The sequence below is a fragment of the Podarcis bocagei genome (genome assembly GCF_964188305.1).
Source record: "Podarcis bocagei genome assembly, chromosome: 7".
In the NCBI taxonomy this organism is placed as follows: Eukaryota; Metazoa; Chordata; class Lepidosauria; order Squamata; family Lacertidae; genus Podarcis; species Podarcis bocagei.
The window spans coordinates 78,662,589-78,683,518 of record NC_138132.1 but is presented as its reverse complement, the minus strand read 5'-3'; the positions used below and the strand labels follow the sequence as shown (position 1 = coordinate 78,683,518).

The window sequence follows — 20,930 nt, the reverse complement described above, 5'->3', positions numbered from 1 at the left end:
TCCCTCAAAAAAGTACTTGTCCAGGCTCAATCTGTCCCCTACATATGTCCTCTGTGGCCCCGCCACATTATTCTTTATAATATAAAGTGACAAAGCTGAGGCTACCATGTTCGGAAACGGCAAATAAAACTCCCCCTTTCCCAGAGGACACCTGGAAATGGTAGAAAATGAAAGGTACTCACTGACTGTTGTGGAGACGAAGGGAGTGAGGGCTGGAATCCAGATGTTTGGAGGGCTTTGGATCCAGATGTCAGCTGAAATATTTAACGTGAACATTCTCCATGTAGAAAGAGGAATCTTGCCGGTGGGCCCACCAGCCCTCTTTTTACTGCGTTCCCAGGCTCTGCAGACTCTCTAAACTTCCTTGCATTTCAAAGAGAATTGGCACAATCAGTGCATACTGCTCTAGAATGGCTTTAAAAGACAGCAGTCCCAGCCCCCAAAATCCAGGGCACAAAAGCACCACCACCCCTCAGTGAATCCGTTCTCTGAACTCTGGAAAGCCAGCACTCTTCATACTCCTCATCTGCCTTTGCTCGTTTCTTTTTGTTTTAAACCATTTATTTAAATGATAACAGCAAGTGCCACAACACACTCACACACTTTCGAGGATGGGCAACTTTTTCAAAAGGCTCAGGGTACTCAATGGAGAGGAATACCTGACTTTTCCTGCCACCCATCTCTTCTGCCTCCATCCAGCATCAAAAGCACTCCTCTCCACGTACTTTCCTCTTCTTTCCTTTAATTGGCAGTGGCAGAAGCACCAGCAGAAGCACTGGCAAACTCAATTACTATATGTAAAATCAGACTGTTATCTAGTGACTTACCTTGTAGACTTGTTGCAACGATGATGATGGCGATGAAGAACCGATAATAATGAACAGCTGCAGAATGGAATGGAGAGTACAGGGGTGCATTTTCGTTATTATCTCTGCATTTATTTCTGCCTTGCTGACACCCTATTTACCTGTAAAAGCTGGCCACAACATTTCCATAACGTATTTGCACTTTTTCAAGGTGCTACTTCACATACATCAAAAGACAGTTTATTGATAAAGTTAATAAATAAACAAAAAGGCTCCTTCAGATCCCACCATTATTGTGTGTTGTTCCTCCCCCTTCAAAGATAGCTACTGTGCCTGGGTCTCACTAGGACTCAACAGAGCTTCCATTCTGTTCAAGGACCAGCAAGCTCTGCCTTCCTCAACCTGGTGCCTTCTAGATGCTTTGGACTACAGCTCCCATCATCTCTGTCCATTGGCCATGCTGTGTGGAGCTGATAGGGGTTGTAATCTAACAATGTCTGGAGGGGGCCAAGTTGGGGTGAAGCTGAGATAACTTACTGCGCACACCCTAGCCTAATAGGTGCTCCTTTCCCTGTTTGGTAAAGCTAAAGGTAAAGGGACCCCTGACCATTAGGTCCAGTCGCAGACGACTGTGGGGTTGCAGCTCTCATCTTGCTTTACTGGCCGAGGGAGTACAGCTTTCAGGTCATGTGGCCAGCATGACTAAGCTGCTTCTGGCGAACCAGAGCAGTGCACAAAAACGCCATTTACCTTCCTGCCAGAGTGGTACCTATTTATCTACTTGCACTTTGACGTGCTTTCAAACTGCTAGGTTGGCAGGAGCAGGGACCGAGCAACAATAGCTCACCCTGTCGTGGGGATTTGAACTGCTGACCTTCTGATCGGCAAGCCCTAGGCTCTGTGGTTTAGACCACAGCGCCATCTGCGTCCCTCCCTGTTTGGTACAGCTGCTTAAATGTGTGACACACAGTAAGTTGCCCCTCTCCCCCAGCCTTTGCTATTGCTGTTGTTTTGCAGATTTGCAGTAACTGTGTGGCAGCTTTAGCAGAGGCACATATCCACTCCAGCAGTTTTCTGATTCAGAAACAAAGACCACAGATGTTTTCTGCACACAGGTCTGTAAACCCCCTTAGCAGGATTCTTTTATACCTTCCTGCCGAGTTCCTACAGACCGTTCACCTGAGTGTGGGGTCTCTTAATATGCTTGAATTTTTTACAATATTTTTAGGTGACGCATGTTGGCAACCTCAGCTTCAAACTTGTAACTTTTGTTGTTATGTTAGAGTTTATTAGGGCCCTTTCAAAATTCCTTTAAATTGTGCATTCAAGATTATTTCTACTCATGGTTGTGTCACAGTGGATAAACGCGTACCCACTTTTGGTACTATTTGTGTCTGCAAAAGTTTGGGGACAAATTCATGGCTTCATTTCCAGAGTGTGCCCCATAACTCATTGCTGAAATCTATTCTTACCAGAAACGTTTGAGCTTATTTTATCTTTTTGGTTTCACTTTTTGTTGCACTGTAGTGGAAGAGTGCCCCTTTAGACAGCAATAATGCGGCGACATCGGGGAAGCATCACAGAACAGCTAAGAAAGCTGAATGATATGCGGATGGTCCAGTATAAATCCACCATTAATGCAGTATCACCGTGTCAATGGTGTTTTCCCAAATACACCCGCAAACGGTTGTTTTTCCGTTAAAGATGAATAAATGAATGAGGTGCTGTTACTCATATCTTGATAAAACTGCTGTGGGTACCAGTCCCATCACATCCATGCACATAAAAAATGCCAGTGAAAAAATCCCCCACCAGTCTGGGGCCCTTCCCATGTATCTTGCTGGATACTCGTCATATCCTAAGTATTATGAATAATTTATCAAGGATTAAATTAATAAATAAAAGGCATCATGCATTTCCTAAATAAATGGGCACACCAAGAACAATCCCGTTTGCTTCTCTTCTCCTGTAAGGTCTTTGGCCCTTTCACAGCAGCTCTCCCTTTCTCACCATCTCCTTCCCTCATCCCACGCCAAGTAATGAGAAGGGCAGCCGCTAAAATGCTGTGGAGACCCTTGCAAGTCTCTCATTCCATCATTTCCTCTAATACCTTTTTGATTATCTTAGTGGCCAACATTTATATTAAGGCTCCTCCAGCTTGCTACTTCCATATACTTTATGGTGGTTGTGTTGTGCTGTGTGTGTGTTGCTTTTTTGTTTTTGCTTTTGCATTTTCTTTTTAAGATAAAAAATGACTGCTGATGTTTATGCCCCTGTAATACATTATGTATTATTTTGTTTTAAGCACTGTCTTTTGCAGGCTGACAGTAACAATAAAATGTGAGGATGGGATTCTTAATACAGACAGAGTAATGCTCACCGTGAATGCCACCCCTATCATTTCCCCTCCCCTTTCTGCTCTCCTAAGCACTTTTTGAAAGGCTCCCTTTTATAATCCAAATAAAATTAGAGCAAATACATCGATTTACTGGAAAAGAGGTATGTGTGTTTTCCCTACTCCCCATCTCCATGTTAACTGGGTTGGGGAAGTTACTCCACCCTATTTAAGCCTTGCGTGGATTTTATTTTTTAAGTGGCAGAATACTAAACATTTTTGCCACCTTTGACCAAAGTTTCCCCATATGATATGAATTTGAAAGGATCAAAATGTGTCATTTTGCATCCATAGTAATTCTCACAACAGCCCAGTATGATTCCTACCTTGATGTTTGTTCAGAACTGCAAAATGCAGCCAGCCTCCCAGTCGTAACTAGGGAGGGGGGAGCAATTCTATCCAGTTCACATTTCATGGAAACCTACACAATTCACGCATTCCCAAACAACAGGCAGACACAAACATAGCCATACTTCTAAAGTCGCTCTTTTCCGCATTTTTCCAGACAATTTCTCTAGAAAAAGGCAATGTGTACAAAAATGCATACATTGGTGAAAATGATATCCCAAAATGCTTTATATCAGGGAAAACAGCTTTGCAAAATTGTGCAGCTTTTGTATGTCGCGCAAAAATGTGCATATTAGGATAGATACGCTTTAAAATGCTGCTGAATTTTCATGAGGACCTTTGGGGGGGGATTGTAAACTGATGTGGAAAACTGAACATGAGATGGGGAAAAATTAGAAACTGAGAAAAATGGAAACCAGCATGTTCACCCATGCCTACTTTGAGCACATTTACTCCAGGGGAGTTATTCCTCCTCCTCTCCCTCCCCCCCCCCCAAAGAACAACCCACCCCTGACTCCCACCTCTTTGGCTGACTCTTCCTTGATTTTGTCACTTGCAGGCGCCTGCCTGTACTTCCACTTAAAAGCCATGAAGGATCTGATTCCGTTGAGGCTGCTTATTCTCTGTGTAATTTGGAAGCTTTCAGAATCTGGTCGCTGTGCTTTGGGGATTTTAAATTTCCGGGATATTCACTTAGTTAAGGAATGGAATAAAGTCTCGTCACACTGATTTAATGAGAGAGAGAAAAGAGACAAGGTTGAAATGGCAGAAATTAGGAGTGGGGCAGCGAGGGGGAAGCAATTTTCTTCGTAACACTCATGTTAAAATATTGATACAGGCACTTGGGCGGGGGAGAGAATTAAGTGGTCGGGCTTGCTTTGAAAATATAGTGGGGTTGATTTTTTTTTGTGGTGAAGGAGCCACCAAGTCAGGGAACTTCTGCTGAAGAATTCACTCCAAGCTTGAGTGATATGGAAAATAGCAAGGTGGTTGGTTTTTTTGTTGGTTTTTTTTTTTACAGGGATAGTGGCTAAAATCTGAAATAGGCTCCTTTCCAAATCAGGCAGGGCTGCTGAGAAGTAGTAAGAAGCTACTCTCTGCTTCCCAGAAACCTCTCCTGACCTCCTTGGTTCACCATTCTCATGATCATGGTGTCTCCCCTGCTAGGTAAGTAAGTAAGTAAGTAAGTAAGTAAGTAAGTAAGTAAGACCAACGGGATCTGTAACACATCTGACTCATTCACTGAAGCATCCACATCCTGGGTGCATCCAGAAATTTGAATATTCTGAATATGCAGGTTCCACTGAGCAACCATTGCTAATGACTATTGATAGACCTATCCTCCAATCCCCCTTTAAATAGAAGTATCATAGAAGCTGCTTCTGCCAGCAAGAGGCCTCTTCTCATGCTTTATCCAGCCAACTCTAAACTTCATACATCACTCTTTTTAAGCCAAATATAAGACAGAGATGGGGGGGCATTTCACATCAAAATTTAGCCTTTGCCAAATGAATTCCATAGGCACACATTTCGGCAATTGTTCAAGGGGAAGGGACTATGAAATAGAGTGAAGATGCCTATTCAGAGTGAGGGCAGGAAGCATGGCCTCCACTCTGATTCAGCTTCATGATGCTTTCATGAGGCCAAGTCTAATTGACAGTGTGATGACACGGCACAACTGGGCTCCCTTGGTTGTGCAGAATGTGCAAATAATATGAATAATAATTGCAGAGGATTTTATTGTAAATTGCATCTTATTGTTAACTGCCCAGAGAAGTGGTTGGATGGAAGGTATATAAATGTAAACCAATTAATTAAGATTAGAGAAAGAGGTACCTTGCAATTTGAACAGGTGGTGCAAATTGGGGGTGGGGGCAGAATTATGCAGCAGAAAGTTGCCATGAAACATTTTGCCTCCTATACACACACACACTCATATTTCAGAGATGAAAATTTTGCACAGAGCCTAAAAAAAAATGATTATTTTAGCCAGGCATATGAGAGCTGAGACCATCTCAAATCTTGGAGTACAACCCTGCTGTCCCTTATCAAGTGCTAGGCTATGCACAAATCTAAAGACTGGACCCTTGCCCTAAATAGCTTGAATGGTGTAGTGATGGGTTCCACACCATCTTCATGGCAGCCAAAGCATGGTCATTGGAATTGCAATTTGCCTGCCTTGCCCATGTGACCCAAGCTGGGATTGCTATACTCGAGGTCTCCTTTTCAAATTAAAACGAAAAAGGGAATTAATTTTAATGAGGTCTGTTTGCATGGCTGTTTTGCCCCGGCCAGAAGCTGCCTGTGGCATGCACACAGCATGATCCCCCTTTGTGTCACTGCTCTACAATCAAACTCTTTCCAAGAGGGGATTCTTTACAAGCATTTCTGTGTCACTTTGAGAGTCCCCCAAGACCTTTGCCAATCCATTAAGAGCCCATGGAGCTGCACTGGGAAATAGAAAGAGAAAAGAAAAGTGGGCTGAGGGAGGGAGGAAATGGTTGCAAGAGAAAAGATGCATTTGAGCAGCAATTCAGTTTCAAGCAGCCGCACTTGGAAGATTTGCAGCTTTGTTGAGTATCGGTGTCTGTGTGGAAGCTAAAACTTCCAAAAATTGTTTCATTTGGCAGGAGGCAGAGCTGACCTAGGACCTTTTTCAATTGCCTAGATCAGTGGTCCTCAAAGGATGTGGTGCGCCACATTGGTGGGGCAGGAGAGGGCGGCAAGTGTGGCAGGAAGATTCAAAGACAATCAAAGAAACATTTAAGCATTTCATTGTAGTACAGTGGTGCCCCGCAAGACGAATGCCTCGCAAGACGAAAAACTCGCTAGACGAAAGGGTTTTGCGGTTTTTGAGCTGCTTCGCAAGACGAATTTCCCTATGGGCTTGCTTCGCAAGACGAAAACGTCTTGCAAGTTTGTTTCCTTTTTCTTAACACCGTTAATACAGTTGCGACTTGACTTCGAGGAGCAACTCATAGAACGCGGTGTGGTAGCCTTTTTTGAGGTTTTTGGTGATTTTTGAAGCTTTTCCAAAACTTTTCCGACACCGTGCTTCGCAAGACGAAAAATTCGCTAGACGAAAAAACTCGCGGAACAAATTAATTTCGTCTTGCGAGGCACCACTGTATAGCATCAAGATAATTTTATTTAACTTGCAGAATAGGAATAGATATCTTTTCAAAATCAGGCCCTGGCAGGAGTTGTTTCTTTTTGTTTTCCAACCTATTTCATATAAATAAAAAAATTGTTGTGGTGCAAGGGAAATTTTTATTCTGAAAATGTGACCTAGAGAAAAAAGTTTGAGAACCACTGCCCTAGAGGCCAGAATAAACATTTTAGCAGCCATCATCAAAAGTTTAAGTGCCAACTGGAGGAAAACACAGGAAAATGTGTCAGGATTCAAAGGGCTATTCCAGGGGAATGGGGCAAAAATGCGCCTGGCACCTACAATTCATTCACTCAGGAACTATGTCAGCCCCTGTGCAGACTAATGTTCGCTCTGGTCCAAATGGGCCAGCTGTTTCAGCACAACAACTGTGGCACAGAACCAGCAGTGATTGCAAGTGCCAAACCATCATGCCTATATGTGACTCATCTTTGAACCATCTTTGTTCTGCTATCTGTTTTGGCACAGCCATCAATGGGCATGCTCCTGCTGAGAAGCACCCTTTTCTGCCTGTGCCTTAAGAGCATAGAATCATAGAATCATAGAATCATAGAGTTGGAAGAGACCACAAGGGCCATCGAGTCCAACCCCCTGCCAAGCAGGAAACACCATCAGAGCACTCCTGACATATGGTTGTCAAGCCTCTGCTTAAAGACCTGCAAAGTAGGAGACTCCACCACACTCCTTGGCAGCAAATTCCACTGTCGAACAGCTCTTACTGTCAGTCTAAAGTCTTGTTGAGATGCCCACTAGCAAAGGTTAGGCTGGCACACGGGTCAAGGCTTTTTTCAGTAATGGCCTCACAATTCTGGGAAATGGTCCCACATGATATTCAGGCCCTATCCCTGAATATTTTTAAACCGGTTTATAAACCTAAACCTTGGCCTCCAGAAACTATTAGCGACTAGGGATCTGATTGTGCAGCCTTCTTTTGGTGGTTTTTTTCTTCTGGATTACTAGTTTTAATAATACGATGTTGTATATAGAGATGTTTTAAAATGTTATTTGCTGCATTTTATATGAACTGCCTTGGGAAGAATTTCATTCTCGAACAGCTGTGTAGATGTATATTAAATAAATAAGAACTGCATGCTGGTCAAACTGAAGGCATAGTTTCTGCGACTTTAACTGCTGAGTAGCAAGTAGAAATTCAACATGAACCGCTTTTCCTGATTTGGAAACACAGTGATAAGTGTAGCTACACCTGCTGAACTTCTGCTTCTTGCTCAGCTGCCCCTGAAATCTCTTCTTGTCAGCACTTGAGGGGAGCTTTCTGTGGATGGAGGGCACAACTGGAAAGCTTGCCACCATCCTCCAAATCTCTCTTGGGGGGAGACTCAAAGAAGGGCCTTGGATAATAACCCTTGATGCCTCAAGGAAGTTCATGTTATGACAGGTGTTACATTAGGTATTGGGGCCTCAAACCAGCTACACAAAAACTAATAAAGTATGTACAGTGGTACCTCGGGTTAAGAACTTAATTCGTTCTGGAGGTCCATTCTTAACCTGAAACTGTTCTTAACCTGAGGTACCACTTTAGCTAATGGGGCCTCCCGCTGCCGCCACGCCGCCGGATCACAATTTCTGTTCTCATCCTGAAGCAAAGTTCTTAACCTGAGGTACTATTTCTGGGTTAGCAGAGTCTGTAACATGAAGTGTCTGTAACCTGAAGCGTCTGCAACCCAAGGTACCATTGTAATGCTTTAAAAAGAAGCCTCTGCACAAATAACATTAAAAAAATTAGTGTTAAGCCACCTCCCAAAAAATCAGCAAAAAACCCAGACCATCCTGATGCTGCTCTTCTTGACAATGAACTGCTAGTCATGGGCAAACTGGATTCAGAAAGGACCTTTTCCCATCCAGAAACAGCTGGCAGTTGTTTGCCCATGGCCAGGCTGGGCTTATCACTTAAATTTTCTTTGACAGCTTGAGTCCCTATTCTGTTCCTGCCCCCCATCACATCTTACCCCCTCCCCGCTGCTCCATCCAGATCATCACCTTATCCAAATCTATATGGTGAACAGCCTGCCCCCCTCTTTGTGCTAGCCCTGAGAGCAAAGAAAAACCTCTGCAGTGCAATTTCCAACCAAGAGTTTCCTTCCTATTTCTCTCTCTCTCTCTCTCTCTCTCTCTCTCTCTCTCTCTCTCTCTCTCTCTGTGTGTGTGTGTGTGCGTGCGTGCGTGCATGCGTGTTTATGTGTTTCAAATAAATAAAAAAAAGCATTTTGGTTTTGTGCACTAAGCACTTTTGAGGGCGGCACGGGGCCCCGTAATACGGAGGTTTATAACCTCCTCGGCTAATGCTCTCTGACACTCTGTTTTGATATCATTACTACATTATACCCACCATTTTTTGAGTGAAAAAATACAGTACTTAGAGAGTCGAAATTCATAAATAAATTCATGTCAAACCGCACTTAATATTGATTTTGTTAGTGTTCAGATTCAATAATAAGGTACTGCGTGCATGAATATTTAAATATAATCATCATTTCTGCATCTCCTAATGGCCTCTGCTCTTCTACACTCAATTTAAACACAATTTAAAAACTATAATGTATTGAAAAATACTAGGATTTAGCAATAAATCACCATTGGGTAACTCCAAGCCTTTTATAGGAGGGCTCAATATCGGCTCCTCCAGGGACAGCACAATTAGATTCATGTTTTTAAACTTCTCAATTATCCATATACCATAATTTTATGTGAAAGTTTGTTTCCCTTCCTTCCCCCCTCCCCAACCCCTCACTATCTCTCACTCTCATCCTCCTCCCCTACTTTGCCCCATCCAGATTCTCTCCCTGTAGATCATGGATAAATCACTAAGTGTTCTCTTAGCCAGGTTAGTATAGTAAAAAGGAGTCAAAGGTCACAGTCCTTAAACTGAATTAGAGCCAGAGGCTGCTGGGGGAAGAGGCAAAAGCTGACTCACTCACATTTTGGGGAGCGGGGGAAGAAATAAAAAGGGAAAGAACGACTCAATGCAAAGCAAGTGGAGAGCATTGTCCGCTTTAATATTTACTTTAAAAGCGACGTTAGTCTTTATCAAATAGACACTGAAGGAAGCTTGGAGAAGAATGTTTCTTGACCAGACTCTGGCATGCTTGCCCATAGGCAGCAGCAGACTTTGGGCTCTCAAATTTCAGCGGTGTCCTGTGCGATGGTAAAATTTGGCACACGGCCTTCCTCTTGTGCTATGTTTTACATCATTGTTTTTTAGCCCACTCCAAATGTGTCGTGGGCAGCACTGCTTCTGGTCTGCTGCAGTTCAGCTTTTGCAAAAATGAAAAGAACCACTTCAACATTGTTTCGCTGCCTGCGAATGTAATTGTGTAACTGTTACGCAATAGCTACCGGTAAGTGGCAGAGCGCCTACTTTGCAAGAGATCTCAAGTACCTGGCTTCTGAAACTCTGGTGTGTTGCTGCCAGCCAGTGTAGGCAGCACTGAGCAAATGCACCAAGTGCAAGGCAGGTCCCACCAAGTGTTTACGGCAGCCTAATTCAACCTTCTTCAACCTAGTGCCTTCTGGAGGTTCTTTGGCTACAAGCTCTCATCATCCCTGACCATTGGCTGTGCTGGTTAGAACCAATGGATGCTTACCTTCCAACATTCCTCAGATAAAAATGGGGACATTTCTCACTCCTCCCACCCCCATTTTTTGTCCCCTGTCCCCAGCAGAGCATTTCCTATCAGAAGAAGGGCCAGTGCTGCTGCCACCATACCAACAGGACACAGCACAAACATCCTCCACTTTCCTGGGATTCCAGGCTGATACGTCACTTTCAGACTACCTTGCAGGGTTATTATGGGCCTGAAATAAACTAGTTCCAATGAGGCAGGAGGTGGGGACATAGTTCAGCAGTAGGTCCAACTCTCAACGTTGCTTCTGCCAGTTAGAGTAGATACTGGGACAGAGGGGCAATAGTTGGATCTTCTGTATGCAACCTTGAACTTCTTGGGGGAATGGGGAGGTGATACAAATGTGGTGAAGGGACATGGGTGGCGCTGCGGTCTAAACCACTGAACCTCTTGGGCTTGCCGATTGAAAGGTCGACGGTTTGAATCCTCTCGATGGTAGTGAGCTCCCATTGCTTTGTCCCAGCTTCTGCCAACCTAGCAGTTCGAAAGCAAACCAGTGCAAGTAGATAAATAGGTACGCTGCAGTGGGAAAATAAATGACGTTCCCATGTGCTCTGGCTTCCGTCACGGTGTTCCGTTGCGCCAGAAGTGGTTTAGTCATGCTGGCCACATGACATGGAAAGCTCTCTGTGGACAAACGCACCACACTCCATAGTGCGGCTTTTGGATGGACTCAGCCATCTAGGGGTCCTTTACCTTTACCTACAAATGTGGCCTTTCCTCAGCCATCCATCAGTATCTTAAATCCCACTTCTATCTGATGCTCATATTCCAACTCCTCATTATAATTTCCTAATATTTTTTCTTACAAGCCAGTCTCTTTCATTGTTATTTTTATGGTTTTCATACAGGTTTAACGGAGCTGATATCTCGTGTCAGAAACATCACCGCCATTATCCCCTGACTGAGCCATGTCACGTCTTACGTACAAGTATTGGCATTGCACAGGTAAAATCTCTATTATTTTCAAATCTCAGTATGAACTTCATTTATATATTTGTTTCTGCATATCTTAAAGCTAATAGAAGAGACCAAAAAGGGTGGGGGGTGGCTAACAAGAAAGATAACTCTATAAATGAAAATGAGACTTATCTGCATTTATGTATCTGGTCTTCTGCCGCATGTAAGCTAGTTGGGTCTCTGAGGGACAACTTCTCACTTGGGTTTGAATGCACAGGGCAAAATGCACACACTTACGCATCAGTATAAAGAACTGTGTTTTCCGGCAGGAAACATGGGCATGGCAATTAGGAAAAGCTTGCCACCATTTTCACTGTCTTTCATTAAGAAAAATGGCAATTTCAAATGCACATGTGTCATTCAGAGTTTGGCTCAAGACATGTGTAATTTTAGAGTCTGATATTTACTTGCTTGCTTACTTGCTTTACCTACTTATTTCATTTATACCCTCCCCTCTGAGAGCCAATAAAGCTCTTAGAACAACTTACCAAGAAAATCATTTCTTAAGAGATTCCTCGCTCTTGCACTCACAGTCTAAGAAGGCATGACACAAAAGGAAAAATGGAATGGGAGGGAGGAGGGACAATTGAGCTCAAGCACAGGTTTTTTAAAGTTACCATTCTTAAAGTCAATGTCCAATCAAGAGATCTGGCTCTTTTGTTCTGGGTAAAAAGTAATCCCCATCCAGAAGCGCTCTTCCCTGGATCAGATTCAGGGTCAGAGCAAGTGACAATCCCCAAGCCAGGAAGGCAAGGCAGTTCCTACCACCACAGTGGGTTCAGTTGTGCCCACCTTGTGGAACGCCCTCCCATCAGATGTCAAGGAGATAAAGACTTTTAGAAGGCATCTGAAGGCAGCCCTGTATAGGGAAGTTTTTAATGTGTGATGTTTTACTGTGGTTTTATAATTTGCTGGAAACCACCTAGTCAACCCAGTCAAATGGGTGGCATACAAATAAGCTGTTGTTGTTGTTGTTGTTGTTGTTGTTGTTGTTGTTGTTGTTGTTGTTGTTGTTGTTGTTGTTGTTGTTTCACCCTGTCCGGTGCACACACAGATACACATGCAAACTTTGGTATGTGCACGAATACAAATACATATACAAAGCGGTCCTTGGTAGAGGAAAATTGCAATGGTATTTCAGCTCATAGCAAAAGAAAATAGTGTCTCTGAGCATGCACAGTGTCTTTTCTTTACCATCAAAAATTAGCCAGCATGTATCTGGGATAATTGTGTTATCATATTTTTATACCACCTTTTGGGTAAAAGGGCCTGCAAAGTTAAAATCCAAATTCAAGCAATATAATAAAATGCCTCCACTGTCGGAGGCAGTGCAGAGAGGGCTCTGGTGCTCAGGTCCTGCTTGTGGGCTTCCCACAGGCATCGGATTGGCCACAGTGAGAACAGGATGCTGGACTATTTGGGCCCCTGGCCTAATCCAACAGGCTTGGCTTATGTTCTTAATACAATTTATAACAACATAATTAAAAAGAGCAATATCAGTAATATTCTTCTCAAAGCTAGAGCTATATAAAGCACCAAGATTAAAACCAATCAACTCACCTAATGTGAAAAGCTTTGCACAAGGGGAAAGGGGGAGGGGAAGAATGGTGTGACTCGCAATTGGCTACCGTTTAATGATGCATGCAATCTGCTTTGCAAGTTGGCTGCCTCACTCTACCTCATGATAGGGCTGGCCCTGCATGAGAGATCCTATATGGAAACAACCTGCAGACGCTGCCCGCGTTTTCACAGGTCCCATGCTAGCTGAAAGCTTTATTTAATTTATTTCAATGTAGCACATATCTCTGCATCAGCCTTCCCCAGTCCCAAATCCTTGGTGACTTTCCAAAATGTAGTGATATACTCTCACCTGACAAACAGCAGCCTTTGAGCCTTCTCTGTGGTGGTGCCTCTCAGCTGTCCCAAGGAGGTATGTGTGGTCTCTTCCCTTGCCTCCTTACAACAGATGGCAAAGGACATTTGTTATTACTTATTTTATCTGGCAAATCATTTGAGAAATAGATCTCAGGTAAGCCAAGCCTCTCAGGTTCTGTTTTGTAATGATTTGGGGGTTATGTCCTGGAACTCTGGATACTTCAGGTGATAGCACAGAGCAATTTTAATAGTATGCTTTGTCACAGCAAGGGCAGCATAGGGATTTGCGTTTTAGGAAAGTCCATGGCCTACACAGAGTAGACACAATGACGTTAATGGACGTGATTAACTTTGGTGCTTGAATTTCAGTGGGTCCACTCTGAGTTGGGCATAGTTCAATCCAACCACATGTGTGTACTGCCGGGAGGGTGATGTGCATTAGGAAATATTTAAAACTTTTGCCTGCAACAAATCTTGCGTCAGCCCTCACATGTTATGTTGCTTGTGCACTGGTTAATGCAGATGAGAAAACAGGGAAGAATACTTTGTCATTCATATATTCCTTCTTGTTGATGTAGGTTGCACTAACGCATTCCCAGTACCATCTGATTTTAAGCAAAAACTGATTTAAATTAAAGTTCTGGCCTTTAAACTGCATACACACCATACCTTCAAAGCACATACCTTCTTGCCCCCCCCCCCCGGCAAGAATTGCGGGATCTGTAGTTTGTAAGGGTACTGAGAATTGTTGCTATGAGAGGGGTAAACTACAGTTCCCGGGATTCTTGGGGGGGGTGCATACTTTAAATGTCTTTTAAATAGTGTGTATGCAGCCTGTATTCAGACTCTGACCCTTAGTGATGCTGATGGTCACTCCAGCCCAATCCTACTTACTCTCGTCACTGGACAGTGGCTCTCCAAGGATCTGAGCAAGGCTTTCCCCAGCTATGCTACACAGTATCCTGTGTAGTGAGATGATAAGGACTGAACCAGAGGATTTTCTGCATGCCAAACACATGCCCCACCACTGTGCTTAGCGCCTCTCTCCCCAGAGCCAAGGTCAATCGGATAATGCAAAATCCACTCACAGGAGTGACATTTGAACCAGTGAACTGATAATGAAAAGGCAGTTTGTCAACCTCCGGTGAAGAAAAGGCGTCACCACCAGCCATCGCCACCCCATTATTGTCCTTCCACCACTGCAGTGGATAGCTGTGGGGTCACACTTCTCTGTGTGACTGGAGTTCCCTTCCCCCCCCCTCCCTAAGCCGCCCTTGAGGTTCCAAGGGACTTCCTCTTGCCTATGGTGGCGTGGCTATGAAAAATTGATCATCCTTTGTTACAGCTTCACTTCTGTCACTTTCCATCCCAGGGTCTGTTTTTTACGGAAAACAAGCTACATTCATCAAAAATGACAGAACACAGACTTAATGTAATCATGTATGGGAACATGAATTGCAAATGTGGAACACAAGCACTAAAATGTATTTTCCATTACCGCCACAAAATGAAATAATCATGAACATTTTCCCCAAGAATGAGAACACATGTAGAGCTACACTGACACCTCGGGAAGAAGGGGGAAGCTCCAGCACCACACCCCAGATTTAGGTGAAGAGGTGCGCCTAATGGAGGCATTTTGCTTTGAAGAAGGCTGCATCTGTGGGGATCACCCAGGATGCAGGTGCTTTAAATGTGTGATGGTGGAAGATTACTCAGCTACGTAGCTGAGCACCTATTTGGACATAGAAAGATTAGTTTCTGACCTTTCTCTTGCGTTGGCGGAAGGCTAAGACTGGGATCCAAGAGCGTCTGAGGAAGGCTGGGCCTCAGGTCCTGGAGACCACTATTAGTCAGTAGAAACAGTCTTGGGATCCATGAACAAGTGACCTGACTTGATCTAAGACAGCTTCCATCATGGCTGGGTTGGGTTCCTTATCTTCAGGAAATGTGGGTGAGGACTCTGAAAGAAAAGCAGGGAGGGCAGTGGCATCCCTAACTCAGAAAGCTCCACTACCAAAGACCCAGGAAGAGCTGAGTCTCTCCTGCTCCATCACATACCTCTCAAGTGTCCCATTTTAAACAAGATTTCCCGGAATAACAAGACAATCCTAGCTTCTGTTTGCATCCTGGAATGTCCAATTTTTTGGTCCGGGATTCTGGTGTGAGTGAGCGCACTGGCACGAACCCGCTGGTGAGCACCAGAGCAATGGAACGGAAGGCAGCCCGATTTGGGGGACAAAAATGTTGGAGGGTATGCCATCACAGTAGAAGACTACTGAAAGAGGCTAGGCTCTCCAAGTAGAACAGCCTCTTTTGCAGCACAGGTGGGGCTAACAACTAGGCTATGCCTGGCACTGCTGCTATGTATGGAATCAGTTCCAGCTTGTTCCTTGCTGGAGCAGCTTCAGAGCTCTGTTCCCCCTTTGAGCCCTGTCCCATTTTGGTTGGGTCTTGCCTTGCTGCACTGCAGAGCACAATAGCTTCATATGTACCAAGCCAGGGCAGGATTTAGGGACAAGTGACACAGATGACCCCCTGAAATGCTGAAATTCTGAGGAGGCTCAGGAGGCTGCCATGGACTGCCTGCTCAGCAGTTGTCCATTCAACAACTTCAGAGGTTGGCAAAGTCTAACAAACAGAGAAGTAGCAGGACCACCACAGACAGTGTGAGATTCAGGGAGGTACAGGCTGTTACCCCACACAGGGTGTTGAGCTGAGAGAGTTTAAAATTGAGAAGATCCATAATTAAGAAGAGCCATTTGAGTGCGCCAAATTTTCGCCTCGCTCAGGACACCATATTACCAAAGTTTACCAAAGTCCGCCTCTGCTGCAGAGGCCTGTGGCATATTTTAAAATCCAGGTGCACTTCAAGGTGCCAAGGTGGAAACTGTTCTGTTGCTATTTCAGATTTACAGTGCAGAGCAAGTGTAGGTTCCTCAGCAACACTGAGCAGAAGGGGGAAGGAGAGGTTTGCGGTCCAGTCTAGCTTTGGGGTCATTTGTGGACTGCCTCATGGACTGCGTGGGTCAGAACAGGAAAAGTTGGTACTTGGCAGGAGGAGTATGAGTGCAAGACAAGGAAAATTATACATTTGGTTGGGTTAGTGCCGGAGAAAGCAAGCATTCGGCTTTGCAGAACACTTCATCAGGCAGAATGGGAAGAGGATCATAATTTCACTCCCAGCATTGAGCAAGCTGAACTATAAAAACCTGGATACATTTACATTGCTAATCCTGGGCTATTTACAAATCTGAGAATGCTTTCGAGTCAGCTAGCTTACCACCCTCAGGTAGACCTGAACACGTGACAGTTGCACATTCCCATATTTCACTCTATGCAGTGTGCATGTGGTGGTCTGCCTGTGGTGAGCTTGTGCCTGTGTGAAAATGCTTTCCATACAGAGCTTTTGTAATGTGTGAAAGGCCTCAATGAGAAAGAAGGAGAACACCAAGGAGCATAATGTGGGTGTTGGGTTGGCGGGGGGAGAGGGTGCAATGCTCTAGTTCCTCTTACAGCCAGCAGGAGGCAATAAAAAAAGGATATGGGGATTTATATAGAATACTTGTCCGGTGGCATGACAGGAAACGGAGCACAGAAAGATGGCACCTCCAACTACAGTGGAACCTCTACTTATGGACATAATCAGTTCCGGAGGTCCGTCCGTAAGTCAATCCGGGTCGCTGGTAAAACCGCTGTTGTGTGCAGGCACATTCGGCGGCAGCACGCTTCTGCACATGTGTGAATTACAGCAAACCCGGTATTTACTTCCGGGTCTGTCGTGGTCGCAACTTGGATTGGGCCCAAGTAGAGGCGGTCGTAAGTAGAGGTTCTATTGTATGTAGAACTTGTGTATTTTTCCCTCTTCCAGCGAGAGTAAAACAGATGATAAAAAATACATAGAACAAATAGCCCCAAGTAGCTGCAAAATCCAAAAGGCACACACACAAGCTGGAAAAAGATTTTTGACACTTTTGTACCATTTCAGCTAGTGGGGGGAGGGAAAATGCTTTCATTCTCCCCTGCCATATGTCTGCCCATCTTGAGCCACACACATGTGGCTCTTTGTGGTTTTTCATGCATACGTTGTCTCGCGGCCTATTATGTTTTCCCAAGGGAAATGAACATTTTTTAGAGGAAAGGCTGTAGCTTAGTGGCAGAGCATACAGAAGGCCCCAGGTTCAACCCTGGCATCTCTAAGTAGGACTGGGAATGTCCCCTGCCTGAAACCTCAGTGAGTTCCTGCCAGTCAGTGTCAGCAATACTGAGCTCTGTGGACCAATGGTCTGATCGGAACTGGCTCAGCCATTAGGCAGGCTGAAGCGGCTGCCTCAGGCGGCAGAAGCTCTCAAGGCAGCAGCCCCTCCCTGTCCCACTGACTCCACTTCCAGCACAGACCCATCATCAATTTCAACTGAAATCACGGCCCAAAATGTGCAAGATCTTGTGGAGTATGCAAGGTCTCGTACAATTTCAGTGAGATCTCTCCCAAATTGGGCAAAATCTTACCTGAAATTGGTGCCAATGACGGCGCTGCTTCTGTCCCAGTGGTGGAGGCGACAAGACAGGCAGAGAAACAGTGGCAGCAGGACAGGGCATGGTGGCACTTCCTGTTTTACCTCAAGCAGTGAAACGAGATGAGGTGCCACTGGGTCTGACTCTGGATCTGATCTTTATTTAAATCAGCCCTTTATTCAGAGCCAAAAGAAGTAGACTCTTGCCTTATTTTTAGGAAAGGGCTGTAGGTCAGTGGTAGGTCTCCTGCCCGTAATGTTCTTCAGTCCAAAAGAATCTGAGCTGAATCTCACCTATGGCAACCACTACAAAAACCCCTGTTCCTGGGGTGACCAAAAACCAATACATCACTGTCATGGTGCCTTGCATGCAGGAGATCCCAGGGTTCAATCCCTAGCATTTCCAGGTAGATGCTGGGAATGTTTCCCATCTGAAACCCTGGAGAACTGCTGCCTGTCCGTGTGGTCAATACTGAGTTAGATGAAGTAATGCTTCAGTTCAGTACAAGGCATCCTCCTGCATCCCTATGAATACAGAAAGCCACAAGGCTAGTGTTCCCATGAGCATACACTGAGTGCTTTTATTTTTTAGAAAAGAAAGCATTCATAGAGAGTTGCAGTGGAATCTGACACCCTGCAATCTGCCTTTGCTCGTACAACAAACATGGCTCAGATGGAATTTGTGTTTCCTCTGATTTGGTCAACAGACTGTTAGGACAAGAGCCCGGGCTGTTTGACAATCCCAGTTTATTCCTGGGAAACGGTGGTTTCTTTGATGCGCCACACTTGAAAATCCTCAGTGGCTGATGAATCTCATGCTTCATTGACTCAGGCTGGACCACAACAAAGCCCCCATGCCTTAGCCCGATAAGGAAACAAAAAACAAAAAAACAGGTTTCCCTCAGGCCTGCCAAACCTGCAGTTAATTTTCTGTATAACCAGCATATTATAGTCCCTAGTTGGGCTTCCTCCATAACCAGTAGATAGACAGAGACAGGCCTGTGTGTGTGAATAGTTCTCTTCCCCCATCATGAGATGCTGTCCAGAAGAGGGCACTTGTCTCCCAGGAGTACAGAGCCTCCTCTTTACTGATCACTCCCTGCTTTGTGCACCTGGGCATTTTTTATTTCCTTGGCTGTTCACTTTGGCTGTGCCAGCACGGAGTGAAATATTAAGGCAGGCACCTGAAATTCAAAGTGTTTCTTTAATTAATGGGTGGATGCCACAAGATGATCCAATGCAGCTCTTAAATTAATCTTAATTACATGGATTTTGAAACTTTGGCATTAGCCAGCTATACAAAATATGTATTTCATAACCCTAGAAACGGGCGAAAAAGGCAGCAGCAGCAAAGGCAGCCGATGATGTTATCGGCCTTTGTGGCTGGGGGTGTAAGTGTCATCGGGGTGTGTCTGAGATCTTATCTGAAGGCCCAAATTAATTTGCTCCTGCAAATATCAAAACAAGCTCTTTTTCACCCGCATTTGGCTCCAGCAGAAAAGGAATACGCAATGCTAATTTCTGGGCTGTTTCATCTATGAGTTTAAGGGCAGTACTGGCGCATAAAAATTGGGAGTCAGAGGTGGAGGGATTTCAGGGTGGGCAGTGAGGAAAGAAGTTCAGCTGAATATTGCTTTTAAAGAAAGGGGTGTTGCTTCATCCCTATGTGCTCATAAAATGATTTGCGCCATTCATCCGCCGCAAATGATCTAATGTGCACCACACCCCTACCTCAGAACCCTATGCAGGTTAATAGCCTGTCCCACCCACCTCTGCCCATTGCACAGCAAACAGCCTATTCACTCTTCTTGCACTTGCAGCCCAGCTAGTCCCAAAGACCCTAGACCACCTCTGGAAAAATTATCTCCTTTCCTCATGTTCTGACATCAAGTGTTTAGGTGCTTGTGCGTGCTCATGCAACTTGGCTCTGCTAGGTAGACAGCGGTGTGCTAGACGGTTTCTCTCTTGCTGGAAGAGGTGGTACAAAGACTGTCCTTCTGGGACCTCCCAGAGCATTAGCATTTGCCAACTTCTAAATAGATTGTGGCGCATGTGGAAAGATCCTCTGGGAATGTTCGCAAGAAATGCGCTGATTCACCTAAACAGCCTCTGGACAGCCTTTAAAACAATAAGCCAAGAGGCCCCTCTGGTGTTGCAAGGAGACAGCCTTAAGGAACGGCTTAGTTGCCTGCTCCTTGGGTCAAATGAACACTGAAAGGTGCTACATTGATCTGACTAGAAGCCATGGGTGCATATTGGTCCCTGTTTCCCCCACCCCACCCCAGGAGAAGGAGGCACACAAGGGAGTGGGGTTTTCTGTGGAGGAGTGGTGATGCTGGATTAGCCATTATGCTGAGTGATCTACAGAGGGGGGCACTGGGAAAATAGTGGACCCATTGCTGGGATTTAACTATTTCCCAATGTGCAGGATAAGCTCCTACTTTCTCCTTGCTTCTTCAAAACTCCCCACAGTGGGAACATGTTTATCACAGGATAAAACAAATTTCACAAACTGGAGGGATATCAACAGGTTTGCCTGGACACCACCAAGAGCGTATTAGTCCCTGTAAACGTAGGGAAGGGGCAGGGAGTTGCAGACCGACCTGAATGAGGAGAGATGGACCCATGTGTGTTTGCTTGTATCTGACTAAGAGCAAATGAGAAAGCATAGTGGATGGCGGGGGTCAGCAACCTTTTTCAGCCGTGGACCAGTCCACTGTCCCTCAGACCATGTGGTAGGCCAGAGTATATATTTTTTTGGGGGGGGGAATAAAAATGAATGAATTCCTATGCCCCACAAATAACCCAGAGATACATTTTAAATAAAAGCACACATTCTACTCATGTTAAAACACCAGACAGGCCCTACAAATAACCCAGAGATGCATTTTAAATAAAAGCACACATTCAACTCATGTTAAAACACCAGACAGGCCCTACAAATAACCCAGAGATGCATTTTAAATAAAAGGACACATTCTACTCATGTAAAAACACACTGATTCCCGCTCTGTCCGCGTGCCGGATTGAGAAGGTGATTGGGCCTCATCTGGCCCCCGGCCTTAGGTTGCCTACCCCTGGTGTATGGGTCTGAGGAAGCTTGGGGGTTTCAGTTTCAGACATTTCCCAAAAGGGGCTCCCCATGTCCTTTGACCTGATACTGGGTCTTGCAGTAGAAGTAGCTGCTACTGTAATGTTATTTTCCCTCATGTGTGAATGTAT

The 20,930-nt window shown here is 44.8% G+C and overlaps 1 protein-coding gene across 1 annotated transcript in view; it reads left to right on the top strand.

Annotated features, from left to right (window-relative positions):
- CASZ1 (castor zinc finger 1) overlaps nucleotides 1-20,930 on the top strand; it is a 460,564-nt gene that overhangs the window by 40,348 nt on the left and 399,286 nt on the right. Inside the window, exons 3-4 of the mRNA XM_081202878.1 lie at nucleotides 4,571-4,716; nucleotides 11,211-11,307. The gene's annotated coding sequence lies outside the window, so the exon portion shown is untranslated. The remainder of the gene's footprint in view (nucleotides 1-4,570; nucleotides 4,717-11,210; nucleotides 11,308-20,930) is intronic.